This window comes from Danio rerio, chromosome 5, assembly GCF_052040795.2.
Source record: "Danio rerio strain M-AB ecotype USA chromosome 5, GRCz13ab, whole genome shotgun sequence".
NCBI lineage: Eukaryota > Metazoa > Chordata > Actinopteri > Cypriniformes > Danionidae > Danio > Danio rerio.
This window is the reverse complement of record NC_141025.1, coordinates 5,292,306-5,307,500: the sequence shown is the minus strand read 5'-3', so window position 1 is coordinate 5,307,500 and position 15,195 is coordinate 5,292,306. Positions and strand designations below refer to the sequence as shown.

The 15,195-nt window shown below is 37.0% G+C and overlaps 1 protein-coding gene and 1 long non-coding RNA gene across 10 annotated transcripts in view; both read left to right on the top strand.

The window, feature by feature from the left end:
- Positions 1-196, top strand: part of LOC147843810 (uncharacterized) — a 21,748-nt gene extending 21,552 nt beyond the window's left edge. Inside the window, exon 3 of the long non-coding RNA XR_015490927.1 lies at positions 1-196. This exon is cut by the window's left edge and continues 1,655 nt beyond it. This is a non-coding gene — a long non-coding RNA (uncharacterized LOC147843810).
- LOC101882086 (ras-specific guanine nucleotide-releasing factor RalGPS1-like) overlaps positions 1-15,195 on the top strand; it is a 328,440-nt gene that overhangs the window by 240,138 nt on the left and 73,107 nt on the right. The gene's annotated exons all lie outside the window — the stretch shown is intronic.

The following is a 15,195-nucleotide window of genomic DNA, read 5'->3' as shown; positions in this document are numbered from 1 at the left end:
CCATCCTAAAGAGGGAAGAAATCACTTTCCCGAACGCTCACGCTCAATCTGCCCAGTTGGTGGAATGAACTCCCTAACTGTATCAGAACGGCAGAGTCACTCGCTGTCTTCAAGAAACGACTAAAAACTCAACTATTTAGTTTCCACTTCACTTCCTAATCTGCAATTGCCTCTCTGAATATCACACTAACTGTACCAAAAAAAAAAAAAAAAATATATATATATATATATATATACTAATACTACTAATACTTTCCTTCTTAGACTTTACAGACCTGAAACTTGCCTACAGCACTTATACATTGTTGCTCTTATAGTTGTGTAAATTGCTTCCTTGTCCTCACTTGTAAGTCGCTTTGGATAAAAGCGTCTGCTAAATGACTAAATGTAAATGTAAATGTGTAACGCTTGTCAAACATGTCCATTAAACACATGTTTATATTGAAAAGCTATAGAAAAGTAGCGCCTTGGAAAAGAAAAACACAGTCTGTGTGAACGTCTACTTATTACTTATGGCCTATTCTCCTCTGCTCTTATTGGTCAGATGGCTTACTCTTCTCTGCACTTATTGGTCAGATGACCCTAAGACGTTTGGAGGTCATTATTTAGTCTTAAAGTAACTGAGGTCAAGTAGTTCAATAATTCCTAACATAACTGTGGTAAACCAAGCTGCTTATTTACTTACACAGATAATGGATCAAAGGTTTGTCAGGATCTGTCAGAACTGATTGGCATTGTAGTTTGATGCTTTCAGCAAATGGTGTAGATTAGTTCAAAATGGTTTAAAAATGAAATGCTTAAGGATATATTTGCGCAAGACATTTTAAACTACAAGTATTTTATGGATTTTGGCCACAGCTGTGTGAAAACAGGTTTAAAGTGCATGGATTGAAAACAACATCATTATAGTCTCTCTGAAAACTATAAAAATGTGATTTTTGTGGAAGCGGTGAGGTCATGCTCATGTGAATTATGTGTTCAGTCTTTAGGTGTGAGTGAGTACTTGATAACCAAAGCAGAATATGTCACCAGCTAATGGGCTGGACTGCAGAATACAGCTTTTTTAGTCATATTTGCAGAGAAAATTGTGTTTTTTAAAAGCTGTTGTGAAAAAAAAAACTTGGCAACAATTTAACCAATCTGTCTATGTGCTCTATTTTGACAGTCCATGCGCAGAGCATGGAAGTTTCTGATTGGCTGTTTGACAACATTTGCGTTAATTGGAGGCACAACTGTAGAATAGTATGAATAGTGACAACATGGGAAAATCAACAAACCATAATCGACACAAAAGCCAGATTACAATTTGCTAAATTACAAGCCTAGTAACACCATCTCAACTGTGAAGTATGGGGGCGGCAGCATCATGTTGTGGGGCTGTTTTGCTGCAGGAGGGACTTGTCCACTTCACAGCATAGATGGCATCATGAAGACAGAACATTATGTAGAAATACTGAAGCAACATCAAGACATCAGCCAGGAAATTAAAACTTGTCCACAAATGGCTCTTCCAAACAGACCATGACCCTAAGCATACTGCCAAATTAGTTAAAACATGCTTTAAGGATAACAGAGTGAATGTTTTGAAGTGGCCATCACAAAGCCCTGATATCAATCCTATAGGAAATTTGTAAGCAGAGTTGAAAAAGCTTGTGCGAGCAAGACAGCCTACAAATCTGACTCAGTTACACCAATTCTGTCAGGAGGAATGGGCCAAAATTCCTGCAAACTATTGTGAGAAGCTTGTGGAAGGATACCAAAAACATTTGACCAAAGTTATACAGTTTAAAAGCAAAGCTAAAAAAATACCAAGGAAATATCTGTAAACTTTCTGCTGTCTAGAAATTAATAAAACATTCTCAAAAAAAAATAAAAAATAAAACCTTCTCTCATTATTCTGGCATAGAGCAAATGTAAATCATTTAGGTGATCCTAACGGACCTAAACTAGGAAACGTTTAGTGTGATTTACCATCAGACATCTTTTAAAAAAATGTGTATGTTCCTTAATTTAGAGTGAATGTAAACTTCTGGTTTCAACTGTTTATGTTTACAATGAAACACACTAGAAAAGTGGCATGTTGGAGAGGAAAAACGCATTCTGTGTGAACGACCCCTACTTAATATTGTGTAATTATTTTGATGGTTAAAATGGCATCAATGTGTGGATGTCAAATAGACATAGATAAAATAGATCCACCTTTTGATGTCTCTTTGACATTAAGGTGCCTGCTGGTGCCTGCATACTGCTTTCAGTAAATACTATTTATATGAACTCTCTGGCAACAACCAATAAAACACATACAAATAAGTCATAAAATGTTTGTTTTCTTAAGTCAGTGGAAGAGGAATCATCATTTACGGCTAACACTCCTTACAGACTGAGAATCTGTGCAATGTGAAAAGTCACTCTAAGCAGAACAGCATGGCTCCTCTCGATGCATTTTCTCCACCAAATCTGTTGTGTGACTCATGTGATAAGATTTTTAAGTGTTTACATGGAGATGCTACAGCCACAAAAACAAACCACTCCATCATGTCCTGCAGACGCTCGCTCTGTGTTCATGCAGACGCTGGCGGGACGGAGCTGATAATTGCACATCAGGATGATAATGCCTTCTGACAGGAGCTCATGCTTTTAAATTGCTTGTTTAATTGGCTCTCTTAAACGTGATTGGCCAGAAAAGAACATGATGTTCCCTCTGTCTGCTTTTGCTTGAGTTTCGGAGTAGCATTTGTGTGATACAGTGCAGGCTATTCCCGGATGGATGGATGGATGGATGGATGGATGGATGGATGGATGGATGGATTGATTGACTGATCGATCAGCATGTTATGTGAATTTCTGAAGTAATTTTACTGAATACAGGACTTCTTTATTATGTACACTTCTCTGAAGGTCTGTGTCTTATAAATTTTTTAAGGTACTGACCAAATCATTTGGAAAAAAAACTTTCAAAACAATGTACATAATCTCTTTTGTGCTGTGTTTTTTGTTTTGTTTTGTTTTGCTTTGCTATGCTTTGCTTTTTTGTGGGTGTTTTGTTTTGCTTTGTTTTTTGTGTTTTGTTTTGTTTTGTTTAGTTTTTTTGTGTTTTTTGTCTTGTGTTTTGTTTTTTTGTGTTTTGTTTAGTTTTTTGATGTGTTGTGTTTTGTTTTTTTTTTGCTTTGTTTTGTTTTAATTTCTTTTAATTTTTTTGTTTTTTATGCTTTTGTTTTTTGTTTTATTTTATTTTTTGTGTTTTGTTTTTTTTTTAGTCTTTTGTGTTTTGTTTAGTTTTTGTGTTTTGTTTTGTTGTTTTGTTTTGTTTTTTGTTTTGTTTTTGTGTTTTGTTTTGTTTGTGTTTTTTTTTGTTTTTTTTTTGTTTTTTGTGTTTTTGTTTTTTTGTGTTTTGTTTTGTTTTTTTGTGTTTTGTGTGTTGTGTTTTGTTTGTGTTTTGTTTCGTTTTTTTGTTTTGTTGTGTTGTGTTTTGTTTTTTGCTTTGTGTTGTTTTAATTTGTTTCGGTTTTTGTTTTGTTTTTTATGTTTTTGTTTTTTGTGTTTTTTTGTTTGTTTTGTTTTGTTTTGTTTTGTTTTTTGTGTTTTGTTTTGTTTTATTTTGTGTTGTATTTTGTTTTGTTTTTGTTTTGTGTTTGTTTTGTTTTTTTGTATTTGCATTGTTTTTGTGTTTTGTTTTTATTTTGTGTTTTTGTTTAGTTTTTTAGTTTTTTATTGATTTTTTATTTATTTTTTAAGCATGACAAGTTTGCAAATCAGATTAAAATGTCTGGATATACTGATCTGAGATCAATGCGTGTATTGTGAAGGACATTTATCCATCCTCAATTATGATCAGCAATGCAGTGGTTGGCTGGTGGCACAGCAGCATAATGACATCATCTGATTAATATTCAATTGTCCATGTGTCCATAAAATTCGTAGTAAACAGGTTATTAAATATGATATGCAATAACTTTCCACACTTATTGTGAGCTGCAGGCTTTTCACACTTTCATATGTCAAGAGTATTTAGCAATTTATTTAGTTTTACATTTAGAGCAGAATTTTTTTATTATAGTAGCCTACAGGCCTAATTAAGTTTCTTAATAAATGGCTACTTAAACAAATTTGGCATAAAAAAAGCATTTTAATATCAGTAAAGGTGTCTGCAACTGTTGCAAAGTGTTAAATCACCGACATATTAGCTTTCAAAAACTGTACATCACCTGCATAAATTATTATTCCTTTCTTAAAAAAACAAATAAACAAAAAACAAGAATATTGTCTTTAATCATACACAAATTGTACTAAAGCTGGGTCGGTACCTTAAAATAGTATGTGTTTGTATCTAAAAAGTTCTTTAATAAATGTTCTCTTTTTTCTACTTTTTTTGTCTCTTTTTTGACAGCTTTTGTACTTTTATTTTGCAGTGTAGATTGCATGTTATGTATATAGTTTTTTTTTTTTTTTTTTTTTTCAGTGTATATAATCTATAGGTTACTACTGTAAGAAAATATGAACATTCAGTATATACTTTTAGAGCTACCAGACCTGTTGCAATGACACAAACTCTCAGATGAGTTGGATCAGTTGGGCCAAGTCAAATCTTTAATAACCAAATCCAGCTAATTGAGTAATCCCCATACGAAGAACAGACCCTTCTTTTGTTTTGTGTTTTGTTTTTAGCTCATTTCCGGCCTTCCAAAAAAAAGTTCCATGTTGTTTTGCTTTGTTTTGTATTTTGTTTTGTTTAGTTTTGTTTTTAGCTTATTTCCTGTCTTCCATATTAAAAGTCCTGTTTTGTATTTTGTTTACTTTAGTTTTGTTTTTAGCTTATTTCCTGTCTTCCATATTAAAAGTCATGTTTTGTATTTTGTTTAGTTTTGTTTTTAGCTTATTTCCTGTCTTCCATATTAAAAGTCATGTTTTGTATTTTGTTTACTTTAGTTTTGTTTTTAGCTTATTTCCTGTCTTCCATATTAAGTCATGTTTTGTATTTTGTTTAGTTTTGTTTTGTTTTGTTTTTAGCTTATTTCCTGTCTTCCATATTAAAAGTCCTGCTTTGTATTTTGTTTTGTTTTGTTTTTAGCTCATTTCCTGTCTTCCGTAATAAAAGTCCTGTTTTGTGTTTTGTTTTGTTTCGTTTAGTTTTGTTTTTAGTTTATTTCTTGTCTTCCATGTTAAAAGTCCTGTTTTGTATTTTGTTTAGTTTTGTTTTTAGCTTATTTCCTGTCTTCCATATTAAAAGTCCTGTTTTGTATTTTGTTTTGTTTAGTTTTTAGCTTATTTCCTGTCTTCCATATTAAAAGTCCTGTTTTGTATTTAGTTTAGTTTTGTTTTGTTTTTAGCTCATTTCCTGTCTTCCATAATAAAAGTCCTGTTTTGTGTTTTGTTTTGTTTCGTTTAGTTTTGTTTTTAGCTTATTTCTTGTCTTCCATGTTAAAAGTCCTGTTTTGTATTTTGTTTAGTTTAGTTTTGTTTTTAGCTTATTTCCTGTCTTCCATATTAAAAGTCCTGTTTTGTATTTTGTTTAGTTTAGTTTTGTTTTTAGCTTATTTCCTGTCTTCCATATTAAAAGTCCTGTTTTGTATTTTGTTTACTTTAGTTTTGTTTTTAGCTTATTTCCTGTCTTCCATATTAAAAGTCCTGTTTTGTATTTAGTTTAGTTTTGTTTTGTTTTTAGCTTATTTCCTGTCTTATTAAAAGTCATGTTTTGTATTTAGTTTAGTTTAGTTTAGTTTTGTTTGTAGCTTATTTCCTGTCTTCCATATTAAAAGTCCTGCTTTGTATTTTGTTTAGTTTAGTTTTGTTTTTAGCTTATTTCCTGTCTTCCATATTAAAAGTCCTGTTTTGTATTTTGTTTAATTTAGTTTTGTTTGTAGCTTATTTCCTGTCTTCCATATTAAAAGTCCTGTTTTGTATTTTGTTTAGTTTAGTTTTGTTTTTAGCTTATTTCCTGTCTTCCATATTAAAAGTCCTGTTTTGTGTTTAGTTTAGTTTAGTTTTGTTTTTAGCTCAATTCCTGTCTTCCATACTAACGTCCTGTTTTGTTTAGCTTTATGTGTTTTGACTTTGTTTTGGCTCATTTTCTGGCTGTAGTTTCTTCCATACTAAAAGTCCTGTTGCTTATAATCATGTTTAAAGATCCTTAAGTCCTTACTTGCATATCAGTCTTTCCTAGTTTATTGATGATCTGTATATTGCTGTGTTTCAGTGATGTTTCGCTTTATGTATTTGGTCGTGGCTGTCAGTATTTATAGATGATTGAGTGCCATATGAATAATTCATCATTTTATTTGCCATGGGTACCTGACTATGCATAACACATCCCGACAGAGTGTATAATAAAGCTTAGAATAAAAAGGAAGAATCAGTCTTCATTGCAGACCATCATTTGTGTCCAAGATAGTAACTTATACAGACGTGTAGCTATAAAACACATCCGACAAAGAGCAGAGGAACAAACCCAGAGCTCATCGCATGTAAAAGATCAGACCTGGAAGCAAACCACTTGGCTACTTGGTGAACTTTGCTATAGCACGTTTTCAGAGTCTCCATGGGCAGACGGTCTCTGATTGTGTAATAAAAACAACACATGATGCAGAGCTGTGCGCTCCAAGGTGAATGTTGCAACAGAAGGAAGAACTGTGATGTGCTGTTGGTTTTCAGCATGTGCTTTAAGGCTCTGTGGAAGACGAGGGTTATGTAAGATGCCACACTGCTGCCTTTTAAGGGCACCAGAGAGCTGTTTAGTCTGAACATCTCATCGACGAGTCCTTCATCAGCTTTTCTTTTGGAAAAACTAAAGATGAATTCAAACAAAATGCACTCAGGAGACTTAAGGTGAGGGGTAAACTCAGCTGGGTGTTTGTGCAACATGTCTATACTTTCCCACAAGCCTCAAACCATGCTGTCAAACAGAGTTTCTGTGTTGATGTTTAGTGCAGATTGTGCACCTCATGCAACCTAGAGCCTTGAATTACAAGAAGATAGCTCACCTTGCTCAATGAGCATCAGCAAATGGGTTGTGCTTTCATGGTGTTGCGTTGACATCAGTTTTTATCTCGCATGACTTGGTATTTTATCGAATTTGTAGACGTCAGAGAGCTGATATGAATATGCGGGAGACTTGCAGAGTTTCCAGGAGAGGGCATACTGTTGTACACTAGATAAAAGCCATCACTCCACTCGTGTCACAGCAACTCATAACATTGGGTATACAATGGTTGCACTTGCAACAAATGGCCTGTTATCACTGACTGGTACAGGACGGTACGGTTTGGGTCACCTTAATCAGGCTTCCGTTTCCACTGCCTAAAGCCTGGTTTATACTTCTGCGTCAAGTGACCGGCGTAACCCACGGCACATGCAACGCGCGTAGCTGTGCATTTATAACTCTGCGCGCTGTCTCTGTTGGTCTGCATTAACACTTCCGAAACGCTAGTTGGAATGGAGGTGTTTATGTTCCTCTGTGTCGAGTTTCTTCGCTGATGTTTTGCTTTTCCTGAACACTTCCGGGATGTACAAGTGGCTCAAACTCGCTCATTTTGAGGCAGGAACCGGCGGACGTGTAACAACTTTAACTGTGAGGTAAACACAAAACAAAACTTTCCATCCGGAGCTCCTTCACGGGACTCCACACTTGTAAACAATCGCTCCACTGGGTTCGCGCCATTCGCGCGGCTCTCGGTCCCGCCCAGACTCATCAGCGCTACCAATCACGGAGCTTGCGCTACGCGTCGTTGTGATGTATAGTTACATTATTTGAGAGGTGCTCGTCAGCGACGCAGACGGCCACGGCAAAGGGCTATGCGTCAGCGCCATAGCATACGCCACGTTTCATGCAGAAGTATAAATCAGCCTTAAAGGGTACCAAGGGCAACAATTTGATGGGTGTTGTGCACGATAGAAAGTTTCAGTTTACGCCATTCTCCCTCGAGGAAATGTAAAAGTAAAGCTGTACAGGTCGTTCACATATCATATGAGAAGCACTTCTCACAAAACAGGTGCTTTAGGCCCTGTTTACACTGCCAGTTAAATGTGACCCAATTCCGATTTGTTGCTCATACGTGACAAAGATTGGATCTGCTCTATGACCGTGTAAACACGAAAAAAGCGCATGCATTCGGATATTCAGTGATGGGTTTCAGGCCTCCTTCATATGTGGAAATAAATCAGATATGTCACAATGCGACTGTCATGTAAACAGGCAGATCGGATTTATTGATGCATTTCGTTCTGTACATCATTAAACTTGCGACAATGTGGTGCTTCTCCGTGGTTTAAAGGTTCAGGACACCCTGGAGAACTTTTTTTATTATATTAACAGATTTGTGTGTGTTGAGCATCAGTTAAGACAATGTTAGCACCTGTCAGCTTTAATTGTGGGGAAAACTGGATAATGTTGAGCTTTTGTCTGCTCATTTCAGCTTCCGGGTTTTAAATGATTTTTGGGGCGGATCAAAATCGGCGACGTAGCGCAGAACTGCAAGTGCAATGATGACGCGTGGGTTTCTCATTATTATTCATAGTGGAGTTTTCTTATCCTGTGAGAAGAGCCGGCTGCTTAATTATTCATGAGAGCACGTGCTTTCCGAAGGCAAGGCATGCCAGTTTCAAGCAAGCTGAGAGACACGGACCCACGGCACGCAGTAGCCGTTCATGAAGGCTCGTATGTGTTTGTTTCCATGATCCATGGGGTTTGTTGCATGTTTTTTCCCCGCGATCTTGTCAGGGCCAATCATACAGCAAAGCTGTGTGTGTGCTGCAAGCATTTTTGTCGGGAGAGCAGTGCGAGAATTAGAGAATGGCGGACGTTGACTTTTATCAGGAGTTCGTTCACATTCAGACACATAAATAGGCAGGTCAGGAGACCTGCTGCACTGAGTCTGCATTCAGATCTATACTTTAGACCCGGGGATCAAGAGAGAATCCTCATTTATAGTGTTTACCAGAACACACTTATCTTTATAATGATATAAATTGTGGTTATGTGTATATGAAATTACGAATAACAAATGTAGCAGGGCATTAAATTACTGTTTATTTCTTTGCATTTTAACATTGTGAACTATAAACTCATGCGTCTCCTCACGGTTTGTGTCTCATTTTGTGAGCTAACTGTCAACAACAGTTGTTCGCTCCCCTTCTCCCCTACTGGCCACGCCCACTCCTGCCCTTTTGATCGCAGAGCTCCACGCCCATTAATCATGCATCTTTTGAAAAAATTCTGAAGTAGACTTTAACAGAAAGTGGGGGGTGTCATGGCCCTTTAATGACATAGGAGGAAGAGCGTGTGTGGAGATGCCGACGCAGTAAACAACATCAGAGGAAACAAAGAGGGGGAAAGTGGTCAGTCGCCACTTAGTTCCCACTTAGATATGCTTGGCATTTATAGCAGGTTTGGCATGATGTCCCGGGAGAGAACTCTGAGCTCGGAGATATTTGAGCCCAGGGCTCCCGCCCAGTCAATAAGCATATCACGGGATCCGAGATCAGGTAGGTCTCGATAGCTCCCCCTTTAGAAAATGAAGGAAAAGGAGGAGATGGGGTGGAAGGGGGGATTCTTCCAAAAAGAAGATCCATTTATAGTAAGCTAGGATCACTCTGATTGGATTATTACTGATTAGGCATGAGTGGCCAGCAGTGCTCAATTATATCACGTGCTCCTCTCGAAATTAGTTTATGTTAACTTCACTTTGCTCCCACCAGACCTGAGATCTCTCAATAAATATTTCAAATTAATTGCGTGCGTTAACGAGCTAATTTAAACAGCTTTAATATGAACACATAAAGATCTTTACAGTCTCTGATATGTTGCCAATTACAGAAGAACTACACACAACAGACATTTAGTCCTTGTTTAGATGCAGAGTCACTGATTGGATCTAAGACCAGCGACATGATGATCCCAAGGATTCCATATCCGGGACCAGGCCATATCCTGAGCTGCTGCTGCGCTGATGGTCGTGGGGAGTGGAGAACATGAGTCTGATTCCAGCGACGCTCCAGGGACAGACGAGTCTTCGCTGAGGCCATCTTCCAGCCTAAACCACGACGAATGAAGTTCTGCACAAGACTTTTGGCCAGCGGAGAAATTAAAATGGTCGTGCCCAACTGAGTCTGGTTCTCTCAAGGTTTTTTTTCTTCACTCCCATCAGGTGAAGTTTTTTTTCCCTCTCCGCTGTCGCCACTGCCTCGCATGGTTCAGGATTGGTAGAGCTACGCATCGATGAATTTGCTCTTCAGTGTTTGAACTCTCAGTAATGATTAAATCACACTGAACTGAGCTAAACTGAACTGAACTTAAACACTAAAACCTGAACTACACTGTTCCAGTTACTGAACCACACTGTTCCAGTTACTATGACCATTTATGTGAAGCTGCTTTGACACAATCTACATTGTAAAAGCGCTATACAAATAAAGCTGAATTGAATTGAATTGAATAGATTCAAAAGCAACACAACAAATAGCCCACTGTCAGTGCTAACCTCTCATCTGCATCTTAAATCTTAAATCTTCGCCAGCTCATGTAACCTCTGTTAGAAAGTAATTCTGTCATTCCCAGCTCATAATAGTCTAAAAGGTGATGATGAACATGGTAGGTTGTTCTTGATTCAGGTTTCTGAAACAATTTGCTCCTTTGTTTTGTCTGGCTTCTCCTTTGTACCCTTTGACAGTGGAAATGGCCATAAAAGCATACCGAACCAAACCGTACCACTCAGTGGAAACGGGCCAAAAGACACCACATGCACCAATAAACTGTAAACAAAGGGCACACCACATCTCTCTATATTTTAACTACTGTGATGTTCCCACACATCATTGCCCTCCGCACATGTTGTAGAGCTGCTTGTGTATAATATATGGGAGCATATATGTGCTTCCTCTGCATGTAAACTCATAAACAAACACTTTGTTTGTTCATGAGGTCGGCCGTATGAGCGTCTACTAATCAAGTCAGGAAATGTTATTATCAGCCTACACCGATCTCCAGCCGATCCATCAGAGCATCTCGAATAAATACATCTCCTATTGCCTTTAAAGGTTTATGAAACCCTCGAGTACCTTTTTTTTTAGATTTTAACAGATTTGTATGTGTTGAGCATCAGTTAGGACAATGTTAGCACCTGTCAGCTTTAATTGTGGGGAAAACTGGGTAATTGTTGTCAACTACTTTCAGCTTCCGGGTTTAAAATGATTTTTGGGGTGGATTTCTCGAGACGGTCTTTAACAGATTTTTAATGAGACGGTTTCTTATTATTATTCATAGTGGAGTTTTCTTATCCTATGAGAAGAGCCGGCTTCTTAATTATTCATGAGAGCACGTGCTTTCTGAAGACAAAGCAGACCTGGCTGCCAGTGCCAAGCTCAGCTGTAAAATCCTATGTTGATGACTGGGTGAGACGTGTCCGCAGACCCACGGCATGCAGTTTAGCTGTTCATAAAGGGTCGTACGTGTTTGTTTCCATGATCCACGGGGTTTGTTGCATGTTTTTCCCCGCGATCCTGCAGGGCCGATACAGCAAAGTTGTGTGTGTGCTGCAAGCATTTTAGTCGGGAGAGCAGCACGAGAATTGCAGAATGGCGGACGTTGTCTTCTATCAGGAGTTCGTTCACATTTAGACACATCGCCGTGCTGCTGTGTTCGCCTAAATCCTCCAGATTACCTGCAGGGCTAATGGTTAAAATAGACAGGGCAAGAGTCCTGCTGCACTGAGTGTGCATTCAGACCAAGGATTCAGACTCGGGGATGGAGGGAAAAGTCCTCATTTATAGTGTCCACGCCCACTCCTGCCCTTTGCTCGAGGAGCTCCACGCCCACTAGGATGCATCTTTTGAAAAAAATCTGTGGTGGACCTGAACCGAAAGTGGGGGGTGTGATGGCCCTTACAAGTTACATTCACATGGGCTATTATATCATGTGCTTTTATATTATAACTACATTATAAAGGGCTGTGTGTGTTTGCATGTGTTGTATGCGCTTGAAAACTGACTGACTTTGGCCAAATGCTGAAATAGAGTTGCTGGTGTTTCCTGGCGTCATTGTGATGTTAAATGCTGATGATGTCATCATGTAGATCAAGCCATAATGTGACTCAGATCCAGTTGAGGTCACATCTGTGTGCGTGTGTGTGTGTGTGTGTGTGTGTGTGTGTGTGTGTGTGCGTGCGTGCGTGCGTGCGTGCGTGCGTGTGTGTGTGTGTGTGTGTGTGTGTGTGTGTGTGTGTGTGTGTGTGTGTGTGCTTGCTTGCATGCGTGCGTGTGTGTGTGAGTGATTGAACTGGATGTGTGGAGATGTTGTTGAAATATTTAGCTGCTGTAGTTGAAATAACTGTTTTATCTATCTATCTATCTATCTATCTATCTATCTATCTATCTATCTATCTATCTATCTATCTATCCATCCATCCATCCATCCATCCATCCATCCATCCATCCATCCATCCATCCATCCATCCATCCATCCATCCATCCATCCATCCATCCATCCATCCATCCATCCATCCATCCATCCATCCATCCATCCATCCATCCATCCATCCATCCATCCATCCATCCATCGTTCTAAATATCTATATAACATCCTTATCTATCGTTTTATCATTCTATAGCTCTGTCATTCTACTTTTTATTCCATTCATCTGTCTTACTATAATTAATGTTGTTTGTTGTTTCATTCACTCAACCATCCATCTATCCCACCATTTTGCTGGTTTTGTTTTTATAGATTCATCCATAACAGATATTTTTATCCTTCCATCTATTTGACAGACATGCTTGTATGTTTATCGGTTAGATTGCCTGCAAAGATTCTCAGCAAAATATAAAAAATTTGAATCCAAATTCTGATTATATTAATTTTTACAATAGCATCAGAACAACATAAAATATATTGAAACTGAGGCAAGTTTAAAACTGGGTGCAACTCCTACACATTTCACATTATACTTTTTTCAGTCCCTTGATTAAAATCTGAAAATCTGCACTATAATTTCATCATGTTTGTTTGGTTAATTTTATTCTATTATGATGGAATAATAGATTGTGTCAATGTCTAAATAAATATAGAGATAACATATATATTTTATTCTATCAATCTTGCTATGCATTTGTTTTTTATTATTATTATCATTATTATTATTATTATTATTATTATTATTATTATTATTATTTATTGTTGTTGTTGTTGTTGTGTGTTTTTAAAAGTGTAATTTTGAAGTTCAACTATGTTTAATAAATGACTGAAACATTATAAATGTATTCATAAAAGCCTATTATTATCTGTTTTTCTACACTGTAAAAAGCAGTTAGTTGAATTAAAGTGACTTAAAGACATAAAGTGAGTAAACCCATTACCTTAAAATTATGTAAATGAACTGTATGTGCATAATTATTTAAAAAATAAAAGTCTACTTAACAGTTCCAAGTTACAATGGACCTATTTTTCTTACAATGGATTTTCTTTATTTAAGTAAACTCAACTTTTTGCTTGTAAATACATGTCAATTTAAAGTACAATACATTGACTCTATTGATATAAGCAACTTGACAAAACTTTGACTGTCTTTGTTTTGGTTCTTTCAACCCGTCCACTGCCATTTCAGCCAATTATATTCCAGCACCCCGGGTTTCCTTAGTGGAAAACAGCACATTTGATTTCGTCAGTCAGGAAGGAGTTTAAAGCCAGTTGTGCAATACCTAGTTCAACCACTGGGTGTCAAACATTCATACTGCACCTTCAGACAGAGCAACTAGCTGCACAATTTTTTTGGATTGTCTCAACTTTTTATCCAAATACTGCACTTGGCTCGATTTAAATTCAATCAAGTTGCCTTACAATTTTTAGTTGGGTCATCTTTTCTTTTTCTTAAATTTTTACAGTGTAACTAATCATTTTTACAGTGTATCCGAATAACGAAAGCAGTTTTTTCTAATAGAGTTTCTGTTGCTGTGTCACTCATCCGGGCCATTGATTTAAACATCGATTGAAGAGATTCACAGTGATCTGCAATTAGGCTGTTTGCACCACACAAAACACAACAGCAATTTAAATACAGCCATTCAGAATCACAGAATATGTGCACTCACTGCACTCCAACACAATAATAAGGTTTATAATCCAATTAGTACATATTAAACCTCTTTAACATCATTAAATGTGCATGCTTACTCCTGTTGGTGTCATCAATCTGGCAACCTGAACTGGCGTGTTTCAAACCAGTTGTGCAATACCTAATCCAACTACTAGGTGTCAAACATACATACTGCACCTTCAAACAGAGCACCTTGCTGCACCACTTTTTTAAATTGACTCAACTTTTAATCCAAGTACTGCACTTGACTCGATTTAAGTTTCATCAAGTTGAGTCATCTTTTCTTTTTCTTTATTTTTTACAGTGTAACTAATGGTTTTTACAGTGTATCCGAATAACGAAAGCTGTTTTTTCTAATAGAGTTTCTGTTGCTGTGTCACTCGTCCGTGCCATTGATTTAAACATCGCTTGAAGAGATTCACATTGATCAGAAATAAGACTGTTTGCACCACACGAAACACAACAGCAATTTAAATACAGCCATTCAGAATCACAGAATATGTGCACTCACTGCGCTGCAACAAAATAATAAGGTTTATAATCCAATTAGTACATATTAAACCTCTTTAACATTATTAAATGTGCATGCTTACTCCTGTTGGTGTCATCAATCTGGCAACCTGCACTTGCGTGTTTTAAACCAGTTGTGCAATACCTAGTCCAACAACTAGGTGTCAAACATACATACTGCACCTTCAAACAGAGCAACTTGCTGCACCACTTTTTTGGATTGACTCAATTTTTAATCCAAGTACTGCACTTGACTCGATTTAAGTTTCATCAAGTTGCCTTATGATTTTTAGTTGAGTCAACTTTTCATTTTCTTTATTTTTTACTGTGTAACTAATGGTTTTTAAAGTGTATCCGAGTAACGAAAGCAGTTTTTTCTAAGAGAGTTTCTGTTGCTGTGTCACTCATCCGGACCATTGATTGAAACATCACCTGAAGAGATTAACAGTGATCGGCAATTAGACTGTTTGCACCACACGAAACAACAGCAATTTAAATACAGCCATTCAGAATCACAGAATATGTGCACTCACTGCACTCCAACACAATAATAAGGTTTATAATCTAATTAGTACATATTAAACCTCTTTAACATTATTAAATGTGC